This window comes from Prionailurus bengalensis, chromosome E3 (genome assembly GCF_016509475.1).
Source record: "Prionailurus bengalensis isolate Pbe53 chromosome E3, Fcat_Pben_1.1_paternal_pri, whole genome shotgun sequence".
Classification (NCBI taxonomy): Eukaryota; Metazoa; Chordata; class Mammalia; order Carnivora; family Felidae; genus Prionailurus; species Prionailurus bengalensis.
This window is the reverse complement of record NC_057357.1, coordinates 23828482-23855012: the sequence shown is the minus strand read 5'-3', so window position 1 is coordinate 23855012 and position 26531 is coordinate 23828482. Positions and strand designations below refer to the sequence as shown.

The following is a 26531-nucleotide window of genomic DNA, read 5'->3' as shown; positions in this document are numbered from 1 at the left end:
GACTATGCTGTAGGTAACACACAGCCCCAGTGTGTCAGTGGCTTAGCACGGCAAAGGCTGGTTTCTTACTCATGCTATTGTCGTTCAGTATGAGCAGGGGATGTCTGCATCTCATGGTCACGCAGGGACCCAGCTCGTGAAGGCCTCTTCTGGATATGTGCTCCCTAGGTCACCACAGAAGTGGAAAGGGAATGTGCTAAATGGTGTGCACTGGCTCTTAATGTTTCTGCCTGGGAGCAGCTTCAGGAAAGGCTTGGTCCAGGGCCTTCTTTCGGATCTGCTCCCTCTGGGTTATCTCCATCCTCAGGTTCTAAGCTTCACATCATCACAGCACTCAGTTCAACAAGAGGGACAGGGTCCCTTCAAATAACTCTCACACGAATCCTGGGAGTCCCTCTCTCATTGCCCCAGATTAAGTAATATAGCCATACTGACATGATAACCATGCTATGACATTGCAGTGCACTATCATCTTAGTGTGGGTCATTTCCACTTCTGGGGCTGCATACAGGAGTAGGGTTGCCCCCATAAAATAAAATTCAGGATCCCCAGTTAAATCTGAATTTCAGATAAAAAATATCTTTAGCATAAGAAAGTCCCAAATATCACAAGGGATGTACTTACACTAAATAATTATTTATTCTTTATCAGAAGTTCAAGCTTGACTGGATATCCTGTATTTTAATTTACTAAAACCGGCAACTCTATATGGGAACCCCTTCCCAAACCACATGCAGGGATAGGGGTGGTTCCTCCAAAGCAGAACAGGGATGCTGTATTATCAGAAAAAGAGACCGTGTCTACTGAGTGGCATAAAGCACAGTTGTTCAGTGTGATAACTGTGGTAGGGTTGAATGGGTGCGATGCTCCCCCTAGCTGCATATGGTGCTATAACCCTATAATACCTTACTACTGCATGACACTGTTGCGGCTGTCTGTACTGTGTAACAAACAACCCCGCCCACTCCCCCTCCCCCCAGTCGCTTAAATCAGCAGCTTATTATCACGGCTCCTTGTTCTATGGGGCAGGCAGGGCCCAGCATCTCGCATGCAGTTGCAGTCATGTGTCAGCTGGTGCCACAATCATCTGAAGGTCCTGCAGGGAGGAACATCCAAGGTGGCCCTCTCACACGGCTGGCAGTTGGTGCCCAGCAGTCAGCTGGAACTGTCAACCAGAGTGATGGCCTGTGGCCTCTCCACGTGGCTTGGACTCCTGGCAGCATGGCACCTGGGATCTGAGAAGAAGCATCTCAAGAGCAAGCATTGCAAAAAGTCCATGCAGAAGTTATAAGACTTCTTATGACCAAGCCTCAGAAGTCCCAGAACATCACTTTTGCTGTGTCTTAAGCAAGCCAGTCACTGAGGGCAGTCTAGATACAAGGGCAGGGGAATCAGAGCCTGTCTCTTCTGGGGGAAGTGACATGTATGTGCAGGGAGGCAAGGAATTGATGGGGTCATCTTGCAAACCGTCAGCCATGTGCATTTTATATGCGTTACGTCACTTAACCCTTACATTAACTATTGGGTAGAAACGAACATAGCCCCATTGTGTAGATGAGGAAACCAAAGTTGTAGTGAAGTCAAGGGACAGGCCCAAGGTCAAACAGGTAGTAAAGAGCAAAGCAAGGACTAGAACTCAAGTCTTCAGGTTCCAAGTCAGTCGTTTTGTTCTCTGTGGTAGCCCGCGTCCCCTCTTTGGAGTGGCACAGCTGTTGTATGTGGATTTAGGAATAAGGATGAGGGGCACCTGTGTGGCTCCGTCAGATGCATCTGACTGTGGATTTGGGCTCAGGTCATGATCCCAGGGTTGTGGGTTCAAACCCCACATCCGGCTCTGCACTGAACATGGAGTCTGCTTAAGATTGTCTCTCCCTCTCTCTCTCTCTGCCCCTTACCCCCACTCACACTCTCTCTTTCCCTAAAAAAGAAAAAGGAATAATGATAAAAATTCATCCTCTTAAAGGAGGAAGCTCTCAGATATAATACATATTCTCCTGACCCATGGGAGGCCTCCACCCCCTGCCGGTTGTATCACATCCCCGCTGTGTCCTCTAGGGTAACGTTAAGATAAAACATAAAGAACTTCCTAGACTGATAGAATTTTACGCCAGCGATGGTGTTGATGGCTGGGATCGTTTGGATTGCCGTTCTGTAAATATTCACACGCCTCTTCCCTCCATCATGGCATAGTATGCTTCCTTACTCCAGCAGGGTTGGCCTTGGTCATGTGACACACTTTGCCCAAAGGGATGTTAGTGTTGATGTCACGTGAACAAAGACTTGAAATGTGCTTGGGTCACGGGGCTTGCTCCCTTGTGCTTCTGCACTCATTGCAAGAACATGCCCCAGGTAGCCAACAGGTCCTAGAAGGATGGGAGACATGTGGCGCAGGCCTGGCCCCGACTGGAAGCTTAGACCCAAGCACAGGTGAGCCCAGCGCAAGCTCAGCCTGGAGCAGCGGTTCTCACCTGAAGGTGATGGTAGCTCATGGGGGGATATTTGACAGTGTCCGGAGACTAGGAGGAGGGTGCTCTGTGGGCATCTAGTGGGCCTCTGTGGTCAGGGATACTGCTAGACTGCTACCATGCGCAGGACAGTCCCCCCCTCCCCGCCCCCGCCCCTGCCAAAGAATTCCCTGGCCCCAAACATCAGCAGTGCTGAGGTTGAGAAGCCCAGGGCTAGATCACCAAACTTCCCGCCTATCTATAGATAGCTGAGCAAAAATAAGTGACCAGCCTTTGAAACCTGAGTTTGGGCGGAGGTTTTTAATGCAGCATTGTTGGTAATAAGTGGCAGATAGGATGGCAAATAAGGGCACCGCGTTTTAGGATGCAAGCTCGTAAATGGTTCCCCTTAGCTGAACTTCATAATCTCCTTGCTGGCACTGGTCCCCGGTCATTTCCTTCAGCAAAGGGTGGCCAAGCACAGCAGCTTAGATTCTTACTAGTCCCCAGATACCCCGGGGGAAGGAAGGTACCACCTTGGGCCCCAAAGATTCATCCCTCAAGCTGCACGTCTTCCTTGCCTCCCAAAGCCCTTAATAACTCTCTGCCTCGCGAGACCTGCCCCTTCCCTTCTCTGTCACGTTCAGTTTGTCTGAAGACTTTTCTCCAGCTGGTTGTTACTGCTTGTTTTTTCTCCCATCATTTCAGGCTGGCCCCTCCATCCCAGACGACTCCGTCCATTCAACGGTGACTGTTGTCTCTGAGGAGTCTAATTCATTCTGTACTTTCTCAGCAAAGATGAAAATTGGTTCCTTTTGGTCCTTTATAAAATCCTCACATCCCCTAGGATCTTTTTATGTAGTTTGGTTCCCAAACTGAGAAAAGGATCAGGTTCTGACTAATCTGCACAAAAGAAATTATAGAAGCTTTTTTTTTTCTTTACCTACCGAACAAGCAATTGCATTTTATATTAGCTTACCTTTTCCACCCACTTGGAAGGATGTTTTTTTCAAATTGAGGTATAATTTGCATATAGTAAACCGCACCAAACCCAAGGGTATGGCTTGATCAGTTTTTACATCTGTATGCACCAGTGTAACCACGACTCACATCAAGATCTAGAACATTCCATCAGCTCAGAAAGTCCCTTTGTGCCCCTCTCCAGGTAATCACTACCCCCTCAGAGGTAATCACTATTCTGTTTTCTGTTACCTAAGGTTAATTTTGCCTGTTCCCAGACTTCACATAGCCTGAATCATCCAATGTCTTGTATAGCATTTACTCATTTCTGTCTAGCTTCTTTATGTCCATGTGGTTTGGACTCTCAATAAATTCTTCCATAGAGAAGAGAAGGGATTTGGAAAAAAATTTCTACTGCTGCTATTTCAGGAGGCCGTGAATGGGTCAAAGAGAATCCTGGACTGTTGGAGAAAACAGGCACTGATGTTTTCCCCCTCCCCCAGTTTCCGCCTCCTCCCCTCCCCAGCCCACAGACATACACACACACACATTCCCATGAGAATAGTCAACACAACAGGAGGAAAGTCTTGCATTGGTTTTGGATCCTGTTCTGTGAGTAGCGTCACCTGTTTGGTAGAAACTGTAAGGAATCCCTGCTGGACTGGTGGCCCTGAGGTTGGTGTGAAGGTGCATGCAGGCAGCGTCACTCTCCCCATCCTGAGAGGAGGGGACGGGGCCACGGGCAGGCCGAGATTTGTAATGCAGAAGCGGGCATGGTGGTTGGGCTTCCTCCAAGCCTGGAAGGCTGCCATGCACAGAAAAGCTCCATGGAAGGCATGTCCCCAGCACTGGCAGACAAAGCAGATAAAATCCATGGAGACTGGGCATCCGCTGGGGCCGGCTGTCTGTGGAGTAAGAAGCCTGGCAGGCTTATTGGTCTAAGCAGGGTGACTCTTCTGGAGATGATTTTGGTGATTTACCTTTTCCTAGAAAAACATCCATTTCATCCAGCTTTTCGTTTATAAGCACAGACACACGTGGTCTCAGCATTGTATTTTGAGTCAGTTGATGATTGGCTGGAGGATTAGTTCAATGGTATAGAATGTTAAGTATTGAGCGTTCTGAGCCTTCTGTAGCTGAAACTGTCCTGTTACTGCACATGGGGACGGCAGCCTGGCTGTGTGTGGAGAGTGCTGGGCTTGCCAGCGGCTTCCAGGACCCTCAAAACTAGACATTGCCTTCTGTCTGATGCCACAGAGGTGACATCTGACTTTTTTCCTCTGTAGGTAGGCTCTTGTCCTGAGAATCTGTTGAGTTCTTTTCCTCGAAGTTAGAACTTTAACCAGGATATGCGTCTAGGTTTTAGTGTCTCTTAATGAATTTTTTTTTTCCTGATAGGATTTGCATTCGTTTTGAAGCACAGATTTGGTTTATCTTTATTTCAGGAAACTTTTTCCTTGTATCAAACATTGCTCCTGCTACATTTGTTTTGGTATTTTGTTCATCGATGCACATTTTGCGTGTGTGATGTCACATGGCTTGTCTTTAGGTATCTCCCGTCCCTCACCATTTTCGCTTCTGAATCCTAGTTCACTTTCTCAAGCTTGGCCTTTTTACCAGCGAATTGCTTTTCTGCATTGCTAATTTAGCTATTACTGGACCAAATGCATTGTTAAATAGTTTAATTTCTTTGTGCCTCAAAACCATAATGATTTTCATCTCTTTTTAAATCTCATCTATGTTTTTGATTCACAATGTTTGCATTTTCTTTAATTTTATGACAAGTATGAAGTAAATGCTATTGGAATTTGCTTCTGTTTCCTGCAGAAAATCATTTTCAAAAGCATGTTTTTCCTGCCCATTTTATGACTCACTTCTCATAGGCTTCATGTTTTTTCAGTATTTTTAGTTGATGAGACTTCTATCCAGGTCTGGCATTTCCTCTCACGTGGAGGTGAGTGGACTCTTCTAGTAACCACACCCCCACCCTGGATCCTGAGCTGGAAGATTTTGCAAGTTCAGGGATTGAGCATCCTGGGGGAACAGAGAAGGAAGAGAAGGCCACAGACAGTCCCAGCACTGGATTGGGACTTCTCCACATTTGACAAGGGCACCATGGCATGGTTCCAACACCCCAGGTGTCCAGAGCCCTCACGGTGAGGGTTTTTGCAAAGCTTGGGACTCTTGTGTGGGAGTGACATAAAAACAAACCCAAACTGGCTTAAGCAAAAGAGAATTTATTGTCTCATGTAACTGAAGTGTTTGAGAGTTATAGTGGCTTCAGGGATGGCTGGGTTCAGGGGTATTCGAAGCAGTGCATCAAGTGTCTGTCTGTCTGTCTCTCCTTCCTTCCCCTCTATTCTCAGGATTCTCAGGCTTTCTATGATGGCAAGATGCCCACTATAGCTTCAGCCTTCATATCTTTACGGTTCCAAAAACGGAAGGAACATTCTCTGTTCTCCCAGCATTTTCAGGAAGAATCTGCTTGTAGACTCATTGACTCTGATTAGGTCACGTGCTCCTCTTCGAACCACTCTCATCACATAGTGGGTGGGATTTCCTGCCCAGTTTAGGCATGGGTTATATGCCCACTTCTCAAGCAGGGACTGAAATCTGCCACATCCAAATCCTGAAAAGAAATGTTTGGGTACTGTTACTGTAAGATGGATGAATGAATGGTAGTGGCATGGACAGTAGATGTCCATTACAGAAGACTTCTCTACTTAATTCTGTAAAACTTCTGTTTCCACAGAGTAGCAAGCTGTGAACTTACCCAACAGGGCTGCTCTGTATGGTTGGGCATGTTGTGCACAATACAACCATGCCACATCCCCTGGAGCCCAAGTCATATCATAGATCGTATAGATTTGTATAACTTTTAGTTTTCTGACAGATGGAAGTATCAGATGGGGCATCTTTTGCTAACTGCATAAAGGCGCCTTAGAGGCTAGTATCAAACAGCAGGCCTCTTACGGTCTTGTTACTCAGTGGTTCTTTTGGCAAGCTGCAGTTCCTTTTCCTGAGCTACCAGGCCTGATGTGGTTTCTTTAACTTGCTTTTGCATGTTTAAATATGTAAGTCCTCGTGTCATTTCTCAGAAGTAGAAACCTTATTGCTAACATAGGATGATTCTTCTCCCCTGCCCCTGTGCTTAGCCCCCAAACATACACCCTCACTAAGAAACCATGCTTTCCCCATCCCTTACCTCTTAGCATTTCTGGTGGTAGAGAATGGGGGTAAGTCCATTCTGGGACCAGTGGGTTAGGCCCTGGAAGAGCAGGAGGGGCTCATGTCTGCTTCCGTGTGGTAGCCGATAGATCATCAGGCTGGTAGTAACTTCAGAGGACCCCAGGAAGCAGCAATCTGGATTTTTCTCTGCCTTGGGCATGCCATGTCTCTCCTCTGGGCCTTCATAGGAGGAGAAGGGCTGAGTAATTTCTGTAGGCTTTTCCACCTCTTAGATCGGATGCCTGAGGGTATCATTCAATTGTAAGAATAAAAACATTTCAACAGTTGCGACGTAATTTCAATAACCTTTTATTCAATACTAATATATAACATAATATATGAGGTGCTTCCCTGGGTGTTTTATATATGCTATGTCATTTAATCCTTACAACAACCCCCCCAGATGTATGTTACTATCACCCCCATTTTATAAGTGAGGAACGTAAGGTTCAGAGAGGCTAAATAACACCTGTGTGTTTTAAAAAAAAGACTGTTTGGTCTCACACCCATGACTTTATGTGGTATTTCCTAATGCTAAGTACAGTGACAAAATAGTATTAATTTTAATGACTCCCATTTGTACAACAAGTGTGGATGGCCGTGCAATGTGGATTCAGACAGGGCTGGGTTCGGTTTTGGTTTTGTCACTTGACCTCAAACCTTTGTTTTCTCTTCTGTAAAGTGGAGATGGTAATACATGCCTCATAATATGGTATAAGCACTCAGTAAATGGCCTTCCTTGGGGCTCCTGGGTGGCTCAGTCAGTTGAGCATCAGAATCTTGGTTTCGGCTCAGGTCATGATCTCATGGTTCATGAGTTCGAGGCCCGCATCGGGCGTGGAGCCTGCTTGGGATTCTGTCTCTCCCTCTCTTTCTGCCCCTCCCCTGGGTGTGTGCTCGCGCTCTCTCTCTCTCTCTCTCTCTCTCTCGCTCTCTCTCTCTCTCTCTCTCTCAAAAGTAAGTAAATAAACTTAAATGGTCTTCCTTGGTTATTTACATGTATTTACTTGTTAACCATGGGTTTCCACGGTCATAATTTTTATATGAGAAAATAGCCTGCATCTTTCTGCACGTACGTTATGCTGGATGATTTCTCTTTAAGAAAGCACCCCCTTCTTATTCCCAGCAAAGCCTCTTGATGAGTATTCGAGATGATTTTAAAGCATAAACAGTGGAAAACGCGTTAATATCATTTCCTTTCCGGGCCCATTTCAAAATGAAAGGGAAATGTGTTTGGGGAAAAATTCACTTACAACTTTGGCCAAATGCCCAAACTCTCAGAAGAGCCTGACAAACAGAACAAAGTTTGACTCTCTCTAAATAAAATCCCCCCATCTCTGATTCCATGCTGGGGAAAGCTTTTGCAGTGATCCCTTTGCTAATGATAGCCCGCACATCAGTAATGGAACGTGAAAGACAATCTTCCAATCAATTTGTTTTTTTCTGCTGGTTTAGATTAAAGCACAGAAAATGCCCAAATGCTCCGTCTGCTTCCTCTAAGATTTCTGGTAGGCTGGAGCCCAATTATGGCTGCCTTATCCATTTTTAATAATCTACTTATGATCATGCAAACACAGGGTGTGATTATACCCACATCAGCTCCTGTTTCAGAGCCTCCGTTTCCATCCATAATTAATAAGCCACTCGGTGCATCGGAGGGGAGCTGAAGGAGAGCTGTAAGGGACCATCAAGTAGGATGGCTTTTGTGTTGCTGCTCATTCATTCGTTTTGCAGACCTTCCCTGACGTCTCCAAGGCGCCGGGCGGGCGCGAGACACCAGGGGTGAGAGGACCACACCCAGCTTGGCCCCCTTGAGCGGCTCAGGGACTGTGGAGGCAGATCTGCATAAACACATTTGCGGTGTGGACGGCCCTTGTCTTTGAACCAGAAAATTCAGCTGCTGAAACGACCAAGGTGTTTTACATTCTCCAATCATGAAGTACGGGATAATTAGATTACTGTATTACTATGAATATAATTCTAGGAAGACCCATTTTAGAACCGGTTTTTTCTATTTGAGGAGCGAGCTATTCTGGGGAGGTAGTCAGTTTAGCAAGGAAACCCGACGAGAAAGAGCATGAAACGTCCCGTCAGCCTGGGTTCAAGTCCCTGCTTTGTACTGTGTGATCTCAGACAGGTCCCTTTACCCCTCTGAGCCCGTTCCTGTGTTGTAAAAGGAGGGAAGTGGCTCTCTTCGCTGGCCTTCTGTGGGACGATGATCATGAATTCACCACATGGATTGCAGAGTGCTACATCAGTATAATACAGAAAGCCCAAAGTCTTGCCGGTTGGGAGTAGGATGAAACCACTCTGTTCTTGTTTTCGGATCCTGTCTCCTCTCCCAATTTTCCCCATCAGATGTTCCCGGCACCATGCTCTGGAAAGAGCCGGGCCCTCACAACAGAGACAGGTATGAGGTGTTTGGCACCACTCACGGGTCTTGTTCCTGTCTGCAAACAAAGCAAACCACCTCTCATCATTTTGGAAGAGATACTGGAGACACACACTTGCAGAGGGCTAGGCGACTGAATTTAGTACCAGCCCTGTAATTATTTGTTGTGAATGTAATTGAATGAAAACTTTACCACTCATTCTCATTTTTGGTGTAGCAGCTGCCAGACTTTGCTGATCTCCTTTCTGGGCTTTTACATCAAGACTCCACCATGCTCACCCTCCTGTCTTAGTCTCGAGCCAGAGCAGGCCTCTTAGACGAAGGGTCCACGTCTGCCTTCAGAATTCCCACTGCCCGTCTTGACGGAAGGTTCCAGCAATCTATAACCTGCGGCTTTGTAGCTGAAGTAAACCTGAAATCTTAATCTCCAGCAGTACCTGGGCCTGACAGGTAGTGAGTGGGACAAGGGGGCTGCAGAGCCAGAGTTCTGATGATGCGCAGCCCCAGGTCTGCCGGACCCCCCACCCCACCGCCGATGTCCAGCACGTCGCTCCTCCCCAAGCGTGTCAGGCACACCCAGCCTCACAATCGCCCTTCGCCGGACTCCTCTCCCCCAGGATAGCCACGGGCCTTGCTCCCCTGTTTCACTCGAATCTGCTTCAGTGTGCGACTCTCCCTGACCGCTCTATTTGAAGTTGCGACCACCCTTCCGTACGCGTCGGAATTCCCCATCCCACTTGTGCTTTGCTTTCCTTCAGAGCAGTGACCGCTTTGTGAGATATGATTTGCTTTGGGGGAAGGGCGTCTCTCCCCCTCTTGGTAGGAATTGACTTGTTTGCTCGCTGGGGCCGTCCCTACGGCGTGGACCCACCTTTGGCACATCGTGGCTTCTCAGTGAATCTTTGTGGAGGGAATGGCTGAGACAGCCAGTCTCGTCCCGGGCTTTGGATGTGGAAGCTACTGTTTTGGCCTCCAGGGCCCCAGCCCACTCTGGGGGTCCACCAGGGGCTCCAGGCCCGTGGGCAGCAGTCTCCACCGTGTCTCTGCTTGTATCCTGCAGCGGCTGGACAGAGCCGAGCCCAGTCCACTGATGGTGCAAACTGCGTGGACATCTGTACCTGCTGGGCAGGTGGTTCTTGTTTCAGAGACACCCGTTGGGCCGGGCTGTGCCCCAAGTGTCTGGGGGGGTGGTGTGAGGTGACTGGGTGTCAGAGGAACCACAGTCCCAGGACCAGCCTTAGTCGTCTCTCAGAGGCGGCCACTCTCAGCAGGCCTCTGACTGCTAATCAAATTTTAATCTAGAGGTGGGGAGGGAGCCTCCTTCTCGAGTCAGTGGAGCTTCCAAGTAATGAGATACAAACCTCTTACCTCGGCCTCTCAGACCTTGGCCACCGCGAGCCTCTGAGCCTCACCTCCTGTGCCCACTTGCCCACTGCGCTCTCGCTGCTGGCCTCCTGTGTTTCCTGAACCCGCTGAACTGCTTCCCCGCCTCAGTCACCCTTGTTCCCTGGAGTGCCCTGCTTCCCGGTCGTCTTCACAGCCGAGCCCAGTATATCCCATCAGAGAGACCTTTTCTGTCCAGAGTAGCCTCTCCTGTGCTGTTTATTTTCTTTTTAACACGTTTCACTTACCTGTTAGATTTTCACTCCTCGTCCACCCCCACCTCAGCCACAGGAGCGTTGTGACAGCGGGGTTTCCTTTACCACCATTTTTCATGCCTAGCACAGCACCCTGCGCTCCCTAGGTGCTCAGTAAGCATTTGTAGAATAAATGCATGAATGAATGGACTCACGGGCCAATTAGGCATTCTTGTTTCAGGATCTAAAGGCAGCTGGTGTGGGTGTCTCATTCGCAAGGCAGGCTTCTCCTCCATTTCTTTGAAGAGAAGCAGCCGTACAGGTTGCAAGCTGGCAGACCATGGCGCTGGCTGGAGCCTGTGGATCTGTTGAAGTGGTTTGATTGGCCTCCCACGGTGTTTTAAAGGCAAACTAACCAGCCACCTGTTACTCCTGCAATCCCGGCCCTTGGCATCGATTGTCTTCAACTTTTCCCATCTTCTCCGTTTCCATTACCTGCCTGGTTCCTGTAGTGCTTGAGCTTACCCACCCCGGGCTGCTGGATCATTTAGACTTGGAACACTCAGACACCTTCTGCGGCCCCCGCTGCTGTCCTTGTGGATCAGAGCCTGTTCGCAGGAGGCCGGCCGGAGAACCAGCTTTCTCCACGTCTGTGACGTTCCCAGGCTCAGGGGGTAGCAAGGCGTGGTTGGTGGCTCTCACTTTTCCAGAGAAGTTGAGCAGGGCTGACAGCCAAGAGAAAAGGAGGATGGGCTGGAGAGAAAGCTTTGGAACGTGTCCTATGGGAACGCGGAAGGCAGCCTGTGAGAGCGGGACCCAGGACTGCTCCATTCACGGCAGGTGTCTCTGGTACCTAGGACAGCTGGGAAGATAGTAGATGCCAAGGGAAACTTGAGTTACACTTCTTAAATGGCTGTGGCTAAAATGACAGTGTTTGCTTTTGAATTTATGGTATCCCTATTTAGTTAGACTTTATTACTTTCCCCATGAACCTGCTAAAAGCAGAGAAAGCAGATAACGATTTTGCTGTCCCGTGCTGCCTTTAAGATGCAATGGGGCAAAAGTGACAATCAATACCTGCCAGTGCCAGTGTGTCCTAAGAATTCCTGGGCCCAGTCTGCCTCGTCCTGTGAACTTGAACTTGACAGGAAACAACTCCACCTGGGATAAAACAAAATAAAAAGCAACCTTGTGACCCTCGAGATGAAGGCATGTGGTTGAGACTTCTATGATTATTTCCACCACCTACCCCTCCAACTGAAATCTCAGTCTGTGCACCACCGCCCAGCTTTTTGCACCTCTGCCCTCACACCCACCTCCAGGTCTCACACATCTGAGAACGTCCATTCCCCGCCCCGGGAGTGGCGATTGGTTCTCGGCACAAGCCAACAGTAGCGTCTGCCTCAGGACAGTCCTGACAGAGTCATCAGGATGCCCACATTCTTCGCTGGGGTTGTTGGGCCAGTAGGATGTCTGGTCCTGCCACGTGGGTAAAACAAGGAGGGAGTCAGATCTGAGAAGAGCAGAGAGAGCCCAAGCTCCGAGGGCATCATCTGAACCCCTGGGTCCCACTGGGTCTGCATCTTCCCATTTTGTGGCGAAAATTCTCTCCCCTTTTTGTTTCAGGTTGTGGTTAGTTTTTTAGCACGACCCATAGTTTTCCAGGCCATGCAAGAAGTTCAGTGGCAAATGGCCACCACCCTCTTGACTCCTCATAACTCCTGGCACCCGTGACCAGGCTCCAGCGTTCCTTCCTGTGTTGAGTCTGGCAGGTTCCTCGCTTCATCTGAAAGCCCCTAATCATGGAGCTCTTGTGACCACATGTTAGGACTTTGCGAAATTAACGTTTGTCAAGTGGAGCACAGGGCGCCAGATGGTGAGGAGGTTCAACAAGAGACCACAAGAGAAATTGGAATAGAGACATTAATGACGCACGGGTCGTGGAGGAAGTACACGGCACATCATGAGGGGTCACATGGGGAGATCAAGGCAGGGCACAGGCAGAGAGGCAGAACCCGGGGCACGTGCCATTATTGGGGGGTCCATATGTGGAGGGCTTTGGGCTTCTGGGCTAAGGCCAGAAAACCTAAAAGAGCAAGGCTTTGCTAAGCTCTATGAGGGTCTTATCTAAGGAGTGCACAAGGGGAAGGCCCTTATTCAAGGTAAAGCAGAAAATGGGATTTATTAGAGAATTACAGGGATATTTCATGGAACTAAGTATAGGAAATATGGCGGCACCTCACAAAGCACTGCAGCCAGGGACCAAGGCAGTAGTTACCTGTTTGAGCAAATGACAGACATGCGCTGGCATCTCTGATGCTCAGTTCCACGTTCCCAGGAGAGATTGTCTGTTTGGCTGCTGTAGCCTGAACCACGTGTCTGCCCCTGGTCCAGCCCAGATCAGTGAGGGGAAGGCTCTGCAGTCCAAACGTGGCCACAGGGGGGCAGTCCTGTGGGTGAGGGGCTGCTCACCGAGAGGGAGGTGTCAGCCCGGAATATACCTTTCGTAGTGACTGCGGGCGTACAAATCACCCACTCACTACTTCTTCCAGGAGCATGGCCCTCAAGACCCTATGGCTAATATCCCCAAGTACTGCTTTTTTTAAAAGGCAGAATAGGTCTCTGGATAGGTAAATCAAGGGAGAAAAAACCCTCACGTGCACAATGTTAGAAAGGCAAAACATTTAAAAAATACTTATGGCACTTATTAGGGAAAACCTCATTTAAGCAGATGGTCCTCTGGGGAAAAAACTGACTCAAAAAGATATAGAAAAACTGAAAATGTACTGATGTGTACATATTTGCAAATAATGGCTCCCCAAAGCTGCTAGACCAAAAATATTTGATGTATGAGTTCAGTCAGATCCTCAGGGAACTGGATTCTTTATGCTGTTCCAGACATATGTATGAAAAACATATTTCCCTGTTTATTTTACTAGCAAGTAGCCAGATTGCCCTGATACCAGATGCTGAATACAGACGCAGGAAACCTGACTGATGCAGGAGCAAATACTATTCGGCTAAATTAGCAAAAAGAAATACGTATCTAGAGAATAAAAGGGGACCATGGCATAGCCACGTAGTATTTCTTCCAAGAGCACTAAGACTAGCTTGTCGTCAGGATGCCTGCCAACGCCATCAAGGCACTACAGCAGGTGAAAAGAAAGAAAAAAGCTGAATTTGGATGGCTTTTAAGTTAGGCATCGCTGGAAGTCAGTGGTCACAAAATACTGAATTAGGACTGGAGAATGCTCTTTTTTATTTATCTGGTTGACTCCCTGCGTCACGTTGAAAGCCCAGATCAGCACTAGAATAAGTGTATTTACCTACTATCGTTGTAGAAGGTATCACCAATGCAATAAGAAAAGAAAAAAGAGAAAATAGACACAAATCCTGAAAAGGAGTCATTTTTTTTTTTTCCAAGAAATAGCAGATGATGGTATTGTGTGTGCACAAAGCCAAACAGAACTGGCAGTCTGTTAGAAGGAATAAGAGAGCTTAGCAAAGTTTGGCAAATGGGGAAACACACACGCACGTACGCAGTAGCCAGTTCAATAATACGGTGTGTGTATGTTGTGGGAAGGTGGTTTATAACAGAAACAAAAACATTAAACACTTAAATAAATACACACAATGAATCTGTATGAAGGAAACCATAGAACTTTACTAGATACTGTAAACAGAAGGTCTGAGTAAGTGAGTAGTCTGGCACATACCTGGATGTCAATTCTTCTGCAGTTCCTTTTATTCAGTGAAATGGAAACTCCATGAAAAGAAAAAACCTTGACTTCTTTTTTCTGTTTTTTGAAAAACCTTGACTTTGAAGGTTCATCTGGAGATCCGCGTGAGCACTGGAGAAGATGGTAAACACGGGGAGTAAGATTGTTATATTAAAGTCTACATTTGTAATAATTAAAAGAGTAGTATGGCTATGGAAGATCAGTGGAATAGACAAAATCCATAAAAATTTGAATTTAATATATGATAAGGTGACATTTAGATCAATGGAGAAGATTTATCCAACAGACGGTGCTGGGACAACTGGCTGGCCATTCGGAAAAGAAATCTTCCTTCACGTGTATCAGCACGCCTAATCGTCATCACAGATTTAGATTTTAAAGATAAAACCACTTTATAGTCACCGAATGGTAAAAAATTTCAAAACACGACACCCAAGACAGAAAACATAAAGGAGACAGCTAAGAAATTGGACTACATGAAAGTGTAAAGACATTTTTACGCTAAGAAAAATTCACAAAGGTAGAGCAGAAGGCAGCCCGAGTAATAGAGGACAGAGCACAGAGTGTGCAAAGGCAGAAATACAAACGGGCAATTTACAAAGGAAGGAAAAATGCCCCATTCAGTAGTCCTGAGAAAAAAGTCAAATTTTGGTAGCATTCTTTGACCTGTAAAGTTGGGAAATGTGAAAACTATCCTCTTCTAGTGCTATTTTGGATACCAATTGGTGTGACTATTCTAGAAGGGAAGGTGGTGGTTTGTTGAGAAGCCTGATTAGACTTAGTCACACCCAGAAATTCTGCTTTTTAGAAAAACCGTTTCAAGGAAAGGAAGAATAGATTTTCACCTCGAACATGTTTTAGTTTTGTTTGAATATTTAAAAATGCAGGGATGCCTGGGTGGCTCAGTCAGTTAAGCATCTGACTTCGGCCCAGGTCATGATCTCGTGGTTCGTGGGTTCGAGCCCCGCATCGGGCACTGTGCTGGCAGCTCGGAGGCTGGAGCCTGCTTTGGATTCTGTGTCTCCTTCTCTCTCTCTGCCCCTCCCCCACTTTGTTCGCTCACTCTCTCTTGCTCTCTCTCGCTCTCTCTCGCTCTCTCAAAAATAATTGTTAAAAAATAAGTGCAAACAGCCAAATATCTAACGTAGGAGATTGTTACAGAATATGGTGCAACTGTTGACATAAATGAGGTACATACATGAATGCAAACTGTTAATACGGAATATCATCCAGTGTGTATTAACAAGTTGTAAAAAGTTTTGGAACACCGCATTCATTGAGTGCGATTCTCTTTACTCTCCGGAAATTCTCGATATGTGCAGAATCACTCAAATAGAAACATAAAAAGTCTGGAGGAATATACACCACACTGTTAATAGTGTTTATCTCTGCTTGGTGGGTTTAGCAGGATCTTCCCTTTTTTCCCTTTTTACTTAGCCGGTATGTTATTTCCATGTAAATCAGCCAGAGAATGCAAAGTCAGGAAATATTTTAAAGTCAGCAGCAGTTAAGTTTCAGAGCCATTTCTGAGCCTGGGCCCTCCCCAGGACTGCTGTTCATCTAAAGATGAATTCGTCCACAGCCGTGCCCCATCTTACAATTCTGGGCATTGGTTTGTTTCTTTTGGGAGTTAATTGTGCTGCCACAGCATCCTGGGGTCTCCCGAGCTGGGGGTGTCTCTTTAACTACCAGTCCTTTGTGTCCCCTGCCAGATTTATTCAGCAATTCCTAATTGAATAAAACCCATAATTTCATTTTTAAAATACATGGGCCCATTAGTGTCAGTAATTAGACATTAACAAGTATGAAGATGGCCCATTAATGAAGCAGCAGTTTTAAGAGGCTCCACCGGTAGAGTCTACAGGGGGAATCACTTGGAAATGCTGTCCCTTGAGGATTTTTGATGGACCTGTTTGTGATCATCTGAGCAGCAGTGGGACCTGCAATGAAATTAGCATTTTCCTGACAGGTATTACACAGTGAGAGCTGCAGCTGGGATTTATGTTGTTCGAAGAACAGAAGGAGGCCCAGTGAAGCCAGAGAAGGGGTCTCTGGAAAACTAGCCCTCCAAGGCAGGGCTGGTGCTGCCTTTACTGCCTGTTAGGGGCCGCCTCGCCAGCCCTGCTGGACAAACCTTTGAGAAGTCCTCTACCACATTCGGGAGGCGGTGTGGCCTTGTTAACGATGGGGCTTTAGCATTCGACAGCTGTGGGTTCGAAGCCAGCTCTGCCAGTTTCTAAAAGCTCTGTGATCTTGGGTAGGTTTTTACAAACTACTTAAACCCACCCAAGACTCAGTTTCCTGGTTTAAGATTATAGAGCAGGCCTGGACCATACCCCCCAGATCTTCAGCCTGCTTTTAATTTGAGCCGGGGGAGCAGAAGGAACCCTTTTACATCACCTGTGGTCCAGCTGAGGTCTAAGGTCTTGGCATCTCAGCCTTATTTGGGTCACCAATGCCTTCAGAAAATTGGATTAAAAAAATAGCTGATGTATATTGAGCACTTACTATGAAGTGTTTTACAAACATAGGCTTAAATTCTCACGTTAAACTCACAAGGTGGGTACAGTTATTCATATCCTTGTGTTTACAGGTGAGGATCCTCAGGCTTAGAGGTTTCAAAGCTTGCCTAGGGTTATAGAGGATGATCTGGACTCAGGCCACTTGACTGTAGAGCACAGTTTACAGTCCCTGGGATGCACTGCCTATGCTGACCCTCCCAGATGCGTACCAGACACAAACAACATGTTGCTGACAATTTCAGGGAATCCATGCCCCGCCCCCCCCCCCCCCCCCCGAATCCCACCAGGAATGCCCGATAGGCTGTGGTGGGTGGAGTAACTGAGGCTTTGGGGACTAGGATGTCCCCACAATCTGACTGCTTCTCAGACACACCACCATCATCTCTTTTGTGAAGGACGCTGAACAGCCTCCTGATTCTTGCTGCTGCCCCTTTCTAGCCCATCCACCCCCTGCACTGCAGCCTGTGGGAGCTGCTAAGACGTAAGTCACATCAGGTCACTCCTCTGCTGCTCATTTCCTTCAGAGTAAACATCCAAGTCCTTCGATGACCTCCAAGGTCCTGCACCCCCGCTTCTTCCACTTTGTCTCTGATCTGCTCTCCCGGCACTCTCTGCCTTGCCCCTTCTGTGCCGGGAACACTGGCTTCCTTTCCACTCTGAGCACGACCCACCTCCACCTCGGGGACTGGGGACCGGGCACCTGTGTTTGCACCTCCGCCTGCACTGACCGCTCCTCGGAGAGCCTCATGCCCCGCTCCCTCCCTCCCTTCGAGTCTCTGCTCAAACACCCCTTCTGAGCAAAGCCTTCCTTGAATGGCCTTTGTAAACTTGAACCTTCCTGTTCCCGCTTTATTTATTCTCCTTAGCATTTGGAATCCTCTAAATGATGTACATTTGGTTTTTATTCACTTGTTTATTGTCCAGCTCCCCAAAACAACACAATCCCCACGAAGGCAGGGATTTTCATCTCTTCTTTTCAGTCTCCTTCTGGTCTCTGGAACATGGGCCTGGCATATGTAGATGCTCAGTAAATATTTGATGAATGAAGGAACCTGGTCCATTTTCCTTCCCCACCCCCAACCCACCTCAGGGGCCTGGAATTTGGAAGCCGAGTTCCGGGAAAGCTCGTGAGGCTCCTACACTGAGAGCAGCCGCTGTTGGAAACACTTCACTGGCTAGAAACCTGTGTGGCTCCCGACTGTGATGTTTTGCGGGGACCAGAATTCATTTCCAGGGCCAGGGGAGCCTCGCCTGGGAGGTGCACACAGGCCTGGAAGAGCCCTGTGGGGAACTGACCGGGCACGCAGACATTTCACTGGGTGCCAGTGGAACGGTTACAGATGGTGCCTTGTGCTTCCCCAGACAGTCTGTTTGTTGTTGATGGGAATGAGATCTGTATACCGTAGGTACCCAAAGAACCAGCGACACAGCAGACGCTCCGAGACGAAAATTTCAGAACTTGGCTTGTAAATCTGCTCTCTACACAGAAGTGGGACAGCTTTGCGATTTGTCAACTGAGTATTAGGATGTCAAATGGCAGCCCTGGAGATAAACCCAAGTGAGAGACTATTTAATAATCCACCCTTCACTTCTCATATCGACCCTAAAGATGATTATTCCAGACTTATTTTCCAGGAGATAGGTTCCCCCTTAAACTCATTCTGATTTTTATTGTCATTTACCCTGAGTTTTATCTTCTATACCAAATGTAGCAAATGCTGCTCTTGGGCAATATTTGGCCCAGACAAGTTTTGTTTGGCTCACATGGTATTTTGAGGGAAAAAAAATTTTTCCCGCTGGGTGCTGACTTAAAAATAGCACATGGTATCAGTAAATTTCTGGCCGGTCTTGAAAAATGGGAAAATTGGGCAATGGTGGACCCACATCTTTGCTTTCTAACAAGCAGGTAGAGAGAAATGCTTTTGTCTTTAGGTGAGGTGTGCAGCCAGCAGGCCAGCCAGCCCGTCCCACTGACCCTTGCTGGTGTCTGACCTGGCGGGTGTCTTTCCTTGCCGTTCCGGCACCACCACCGGATGGTGGGCTGCTCCACTGAGAGTGGAAGAGGGGGCACCTCTGGACCCCAGACACAAGATTCTCCTGCATCTCATCTCACAGAATCCCAAACACGGACTTTTTAGGCATTCCACTTCTCTACCTGGGGCCCTAGTGTTGGTTTCTTTTTTTTCTTTTTTTTTTTAAATTTACATCCAAGTTAGTTAGCATCTAGTGCAACAATGATTTCAGGAGTAGATTCCTTAATGCCCCTTACCCATTTAGCCCAGCCCCCCACCCACAGTCCTTCCAGCAACCCTCAGTTTGTTCTCTGTATTTAAGAGTCTCTTATGTTTTGTCCCCCTCCCTGTTTTTGTATTCTTTTTGCTTCCCCGCCCTTGTGTTCATCTGTTTTGTATCTTAAGTTCCTCATAGGAGTGAAGTCCTATGATATTTGTCTTTCTCTAATTTCGCTTAGCATCATGCCCTCTAGTTCCATTCACATAGTTCCAAATGGCAAGATTTCATTCTTTTTGATTGCCGAGTGATTCTCCATTGTATATATATACCACATCTTCTTGATCCATTCATCCATCGATGGACATTTGGGCTCTTTCCATACTTTGGCTGTTGTTGATATGCTGTTATAAACATGGGGGTGCACGTGCCCCTTCAAAACAGCACACCTGTATCCCTTGGATAAATACCTAGTAGTGCCATTGCTGGGTGGTAGGGTGGTTCTATTTTTAAATTTTTGAGGCACCTCCATACTGTTTTCCAGAGTGGCTGCACCAGTTTGCATTCCCACCAACAATGCAAAAGGGATCCTCTTTGTCCGCATCCTCACCAACATCCGTTGTTGCCTGAGTTCTTAATGTGAGCCATTCTGACTGGTGTGAGGTGGTATCTCATTGTGGTTTTGATTTGTAATTTGCCTGATGATGAGCGATATTGAGCATTTTTTCATGTGTCTGTTAGCCATTTGGATGTCTTCTTTGGAGAAGTGTCTATTCGTGTCTTTTGCCCATTTCTTCACTGGATTATTTGTTTTTTGGGTGTTGAGTTTGATAAGTTCTCTATAGATTTTGGATACTAACCCTTCATCTGCTATGTCGTTTGCAAATATCTTCTCCATTCCCCTGGTTGCCTTTTGGTTTTGCTGATTGTTCCCTTCACTGTGCAGAAGCTTTTTATTTTGATGAGGTCCCAATAGTTCATTTTTGCTTTTGTTTCCCGTGCCTCCAGAGACATGTTGAGTAAGAAGTTGCTGCATCTGAGGTCAAAGAGGTTTTTGCCTGCTTTCTCCTCTAGGATATTGATGGCTTCCTGTCTTGCATTTAGGTCTTTCATCCATTTTGAGTTTATTTTTGTGTCTGGTGTAAGAAAGTGGTCCAGGTTCATTCTTCTGCATGTCGCTGTCCAGTTTCCCCAGCACCATTTGCTGAAGAGACTTTCTTCCATTGGATATTCTTTCCTGCTTTGTCAAAGATTAGTTGGCCATCTGTTTGTGGGTCCATTTCTGGGTTCTCTATTCTGTTCCATTGATCGATGTGTCTGTTTTTGTGCCAGTACCATACTGTCTTGATGATCACAGCTTTGTAGTACAGCTTGAAGTCCGGGATTGTGATGCCTCCTGCTTTGGTTTTCTTTTTCAAGATTGCTTTGGCTATTCGGAGTCTTTTCTGGTTCCATACAAATTTGAGGATTGTTTGTTCTAGCTCTGTGAAGAATGCTGGTGTTATTGTGATAGGGATTACCCTAGTGTTGGTTTCTAAGAGGCAGATGAGAAGGAGCTATTCATGTAATGACTTCTAGACTTCGAGTCACTACTGTTGAACAATCCAGTTAAACTGGGCTCTCAAGGTAGACGGTCCCATGTCAAATCCTGGCTTGATCGCTCATCATCATTTGTGACCACACACAAATTTCTTAACCCCTCCGCACCTCAGTTTCTTCACGTGTAAAGTGATGACCACAGTAGTTCCCACACTGTTGGGTTAGAGTTAAGGGTTATGTTTATTATTCATGGAAAGTGCTCAGAAAAGGACATGGTACGTGAGTAGTGGGGAATCGGTGTCCACCAGAACGGGAATCCTGTGCTGTCATGAAAATGCTGAACTGTGGGGCACTGGGTGGTTCATTCGGCTAAGCATCTGACTCTTGATTTCGTATGAGCTCGTGATCTCATGGTCCTGGGTTTGAGCCCTGCATCAGGCTCTCTGATGACATCATGGAAACTGCTTGGGACTCTCTCTCCCTTTCCCTTTCTGCCCCTCCCCTGCACGCACTCACACTCTTTCTCTCTCGCAAAATAAATAAATATTAAAAAAAAAAAAAAAGAGGGGCACCTGGGTGGCTCTGTCAGTTAAGCGTCTGACTTCAGCTCAGGTCATGATCTTGTTCATGAGTTCGAGCCCCGCTTTGGGCTCTGTGCTGATAACTTGGAGCCTGGAGCCTGCTTCTGATTCTGTGTCTCCCTCTCTCTTTCTGCCCCTCCCCTACTCGTGCTCTGTCTCTCAAAAATAAATAAAACATCGGGGCGCCTGGGTGGCGCTGTCGGCTAAGCGCCCGACTTCAGCTAGGTCACGATCTCGCGGTCCGTGAGTTCGAGCCCCGCGTCCGGCTCTGGGCTGATGGCTCAGAGCCTGGAGCCTGTTTCCGATTCTGTGTCTCCCTCTCTCTCTGCCCCTCCCCCGTTCATGCTCTGTCTCTCTCTGTTCCAAAAATAAATAAATGTTGAAAAAAAAAATTTAAAAAAATAAATAAATAAATAAAACATCTAAAAAAAAAAAAAAAGAAAAAGTGCAGAACTGTGAGTTAGCGGAGATTTCACACCCTGGCTCCTCCATCCTGAGGGAAAACAATGCCACATCCCCAGGCGGGCCTGGGCTTTCGAACCTGTGGAAGCCTCCATGCCGTGGGTTATCAAATGGGGTGGTAGATGCGAATGACATGGAGAATGGGGTGTTTAAAACCCCAAGTTCAGAGCCTGGCACATAGTAGACACTTAAATGTCCATTAAGTCTTACTTTGTTTTAATGACAACCTCCTTGGACCATTTTCCCTTGACTTCTACTTACCGCCAACTAAAACTTCTGGGGGAACAGATAGATACCTTAGACTGGAAGCGAGGAAACAGTACGACATGGCTTTTTGTTTCTGGTGCAGGTAGTTTTGAATACCCGAACGCTCCCTTTGTCCCAGACTTTATACAGAACTAATCGGGGATGTTCTGAACAGATACAGGTCTGAGTCTGGCTCCCCTCTGGCAGTCTCTGACCACATAAAACCCGTGTGCTTTCGTTGTGCCACTTCAAAACTTAAAGAAACGGCTGTTGATGGAGCTTGGCAACTAGGCAGGTTGGCGCTTTGGCCTGAGCTCCCCTGGGCGGTTCTTCTGGTCTAGGCCAGGCTCAGCAGCTGTGGCCAATCACTCGGCTGACCGGGGCTGGCTAGTGTGTGGGGCTTGGCCCAGAACACCTGAGACGGCGGGGGCCCCGTCCCCAGACGGCCTGCCATCCTCCAGCAGGTTAGCCTGGGCCTGCCCCGCGGTGGCCGTGGGGTTCCGGGAGCCCCGGTGCACGGGCGCTTTTGACGTGACGGTAGCATGTGTCACACTTGCTACCGACCTGTTGGCTGGAGGAAGTCAATGTGGCCGACTTTTGGGGGCACCGTGAGAAGGTTCTCCCGAAGGAGGTCACTACAGGAAGAGGAGTAACTGTAGTCAGTTGTGCAAACAGTTGACCCCACTTCAACTGTAAGCCAAGCTGGAAAACTCTTCCCTCCATTTCCATTCGGTAGAAAACCCCGAAGGTGAGTATTCTTCCCCGGCACCCCGTCTCCAGGTTCTGGGCAGCTGTACCAGGCTGTCCTCTGCGCAAGCCTAGTTCCCAGAGATCCCTGTTCAAGCCCCCCAGCCCATGCGTCCCGGCGTGGCCTGACTTTGCCAGAATGGCTCAGGTGGTGAGCCTGTCCGGCCAGGAGTCTGTGCCTCTTGAATGCCAAACTCTGCCAAGGCCATATGCTGTCTGGGAAAAGGCATTATTTACTGTGAACGTCATTGCTGAGAGCTGGCACAGGCAGCTGTCGGGGCCAGAGTCTGTGACAATCAGGACAAACATTGGGACCCATTGTACCTGCAGGCCCAGGAGGCTGAACCAGCCTGACCAGCAACAGATCTCCGGGTTCTCCTTGGATCTTTGCATTCTGTATACCCCTAAACCAGGCACCAAAGGGGGTCCTCAGAAGAGACTCTCCAGGGTTTACGCCCCACGCACTTTGTAGGTATCTGGACGGTCTGGGACTTGCCTATCCTTTTACCCTATGGGGAGGCAACCTGGCTGTTTCCCTCTGTGTGACTCCCCTAGGGTGGGGTGAGGCAATGCGGGACTGCAGCCCGGAGTGTGGATATCAATACCAAATCACAACATGGGGTGTTGGGAGGCCAGGGCTGCAGAAACGTGCCCTATTGGGACAGTCACAACAGTAGCCGACATGGATGGTGTTTGCAGTGTGCCAGGCACTGTGCTGAGCACGTCCCCTGTGGGGTTCATGTTATTGGTGGTGAGATTTTAAAGAAAGGGAAACTGAGGGGCACCTGGGTGGCTCAGTCAGTTGAGTGTCTGACTCTTGATTTCAGCTCAGATCATGATCTCATTGTTTGTGGGATCGAGCCCCGTGTTGGGCTCTGTGCTGTCAGCGTGGAGCCTGCTTGGGATTTTCTCTCCCTCTCTCTCTCTCTTCCACCCTCAAATAAATAAACATTAAAAAGAGAGAGCGAGAGAAAGGAAGGAAGGAAGGAAGGAAGGAAGGAAGAAAAAGAAAGAAAGAAAGAAAGAAAGAAAGAAAGAAAGAAAGAAAGAAAGAAAGAAAGAAAAGAAAAGAAAAGAAAAGAAAGAAAAGAAAGCTGAACTGAGACAGGGGGAGACGGAGTCACTTGTGTTGGCTCAGCCAGCAGTAAGCAGAGAGGATGATGAAGCCGTAGCCTGTCTCTCTCTCTCGGGTGCCCTTGATCCCTACACCAGGACGCCAAGGTTGGGCGATTGAGGTTGCCATGAGAGGTTGGCGGGGCAGCTAGGAAAGACGAAAGCCAGAAGTGGGGGTGAGTGAGCCCAGAAAGGGTGGACACTTGCCATGGTGCGGTTCTCACACAGCTCATCTGCCTTGAAAAGGGCCAGGACTCTGGAGCTTTGGCTGGGGCACTTCGTTTTCCAGCAGCACCCCCAGTTGGTGCTGACTGCCGATTCCCCTGGGGGAAACTCAGGCCCAGGTCCTCTGCCTGCACTTGTGACCTCTGGCCTCCGTACACTTCCGAGACTTCACACCTGTTGAAGGTTGGGGCGGGGAGGAGGGCAGTACATAAACTGGGTTCCTCTCCTCCCTTCCCAAGTTCAAAACCAGTGGAGTCAAGGGTCAGAAAGCAGGTGATCAAGATGTCGGCCCTGTTATTGATGAAGGGGGCTGGAGAACATGGTCAGGACAGCCTGCTAATCATCCTGCTGAGTTAGACCCATCCACCTGGTCGTCTTGGGCACTGATGGCCTAGAAGGGTGGACGATGCCCTTGTTGGGGGGCAGCTGGTTCTAGCAGGGCTCAGGGATGGTTGCTGACCACCGTGTACTTGGCTGCTTCTCTCGAACTTGCCAGCTAGTTAAATCAATATGAGGAGTGATAGGAGGGTGGGAGGGACCAGGAGTGGGTCGAGCTAAAGCCTTTCCCCATGGCTAGAAGTGGGCAGGGAGATGGAGGTCCCCTCTGACACTCGTGGTTGGCCAGGTGACAGCGTAGAGGGGACGCCTGTCCCTTTGTGCCAGCAGGAGAGATTCTCACTTGCATGGGGGAGAGGATCTGAAGATCTGAGGGTGTCCCATGGTCACGACTTACCCGGAGGATGGTGCAAGCCAGTATCAGCTTGGATGGATTGCACCCCACGTCTGTCTGCAACCCCAAAGTGCCAGGCAGTCAGCTTGCCCGACTAAGTGTCTGTGAGATGGTGTTTATTTAGCGCCTGGTGTGTTCCAGGCACTGTGCTGGGCGTGGCAGGCAGGAAGAGGAACGGGACGCCTCTGCCCTCAGGGAAGTGCTTACACAGCCGAGCGTCTGATCAGTGCAGCCCTGCAGGTGTGAACAGGGTGCACAGGCGGCGGAGTGAGGGGAAGGACAGCCCCTGTCGTGCACAGAGGGATAGCGGGCGGCTTCTCGGAGGAGGTGTGGCTGACGCTGAGCTCCGAAGCAGGAGCAGGAGTTCACTTGGAGGACAGTGGTGGGACGCCCCTTCTGGGCGGGGGGGTGTGAAACCGCAGAGTCCAGGGGAACCTTAAATACCCTTGCATTTCCAGGGTCAAGGGTCTGCGAAGGGGAGCATCTGAGGGATCAAAGCAAGTACCTGTGACAGAGTATTTAGAATTGGTTGTATACGTGACGCTGTCTTAAACTTCTGTCATTTGTGGAACCCCTTGTTGACTCTTTTTTTTTTTTTTTTTTTTTTTTTTTTAAATTTTTTTTTTTTTTTTCAACGTTTATTTATTTTTGGGACAGAGAGAGACAGAGCATGAACGGGGGAGGGGCAGAGAGAGAGGGAGACACAGAATCGGAAACAGGCTCCAGGCTCTGAGCCATCAGCCCAGAGCCCGACGCGGGGTTCGAACTCACGGACCGCGAGATCGTGACCTGGCTGAAGTCGGACGCTTAACCGACTGCGCCACCCAGGCGCCCCTCTTCTTTTTTTTTTAATGCTTCTTTATTTTTGAGAGAGTGTGTGAGCGAGCATAAGTGGGGGAGCGGTGGAGAGAGAGGCAGAGAGAGAATCCCAAGCAAGCTCCACACTCAGTGCTGAACCCAATATGGGGCTCAGTCCCACAATCTGTGAGCTCATGACCTGAGCCGAAATCAAGAGTCAGAGGCTTAGCCGACTGAGCCACCCAGGTGCCTCATCCCTTGTTGATCTTTCTGTGTGTGTCAGGCATTTGGGTTTTGTATGTGAATTATTCAGCAAGTAGTAAACTCTTTATTGCTGTGGTGAGTGGAAAACTAGTAGCTTTTGTCAAAAAAGTCGATATAACAAAAACAAAATATTATTGAATTCTGATGGACAGTGTTGCCTGCTGCAGGCTTGGAGCCTGAGACGTGCTCTCCCTTTGCTAAAAGTGCAGGAGAACAGGTGTCAGAGACGCTGACACCAAACTGAGACTTTATCCCTGACTAAGCAGCAGAGGTTGGAAAGGGAATAAATAGCCTTTTGGTCTGTGACTCAGTGTGAATTGATGCTGAGCGCGGGACCACCCGGATCACCCCACCCTGTGGGAGACCCATGAGTTGTGGGAACCGATGAAGGATATTAAGCGGTGGCATAACAGGACTCAAATACCAGAAACAAGTCAATTACAGAGTAGTTAGAAGGTGTTAAGTGATACAGAGAAAAACAAAACAAGAAATGACGATAAGGAGTGCAGGGGGAGGGGGCTGCACTTCTAAATAGAGTGGTCTGGGGTGCCTTCCCCAAGAAGGCGTATTTGAGTACAGACATGAAGAAGGGGAGGCGTGGAGCTCTGACGGGAGAGCTTCCCATGTACAGAGAACATCACATGCAAAGGCCCTGGGGTAGGAGTGTGCCTGGTGTTCAATTGCGGAAGAACCTGCGAGGCTGGAATGAAGAGGGAGGGAGAGGGCAAGTGTTT

General features: G+C 48.1%; 1 protein-coding gene across 1 annotated transcript in view; it reads left to right on the top strand.

Annotated features, from left to right (window-relative positions):
• HS3ST2 (heparan sulfate-glucosamine 3-sulfotransferase 2) overlaps positions 1-26531 on the top strand; it is a 94048-nt gene that overhangs the window by 31104 nt on the left and 36413 nt on the right. The gene's annotated exons all lie outside the window — the stretch shown is intronic.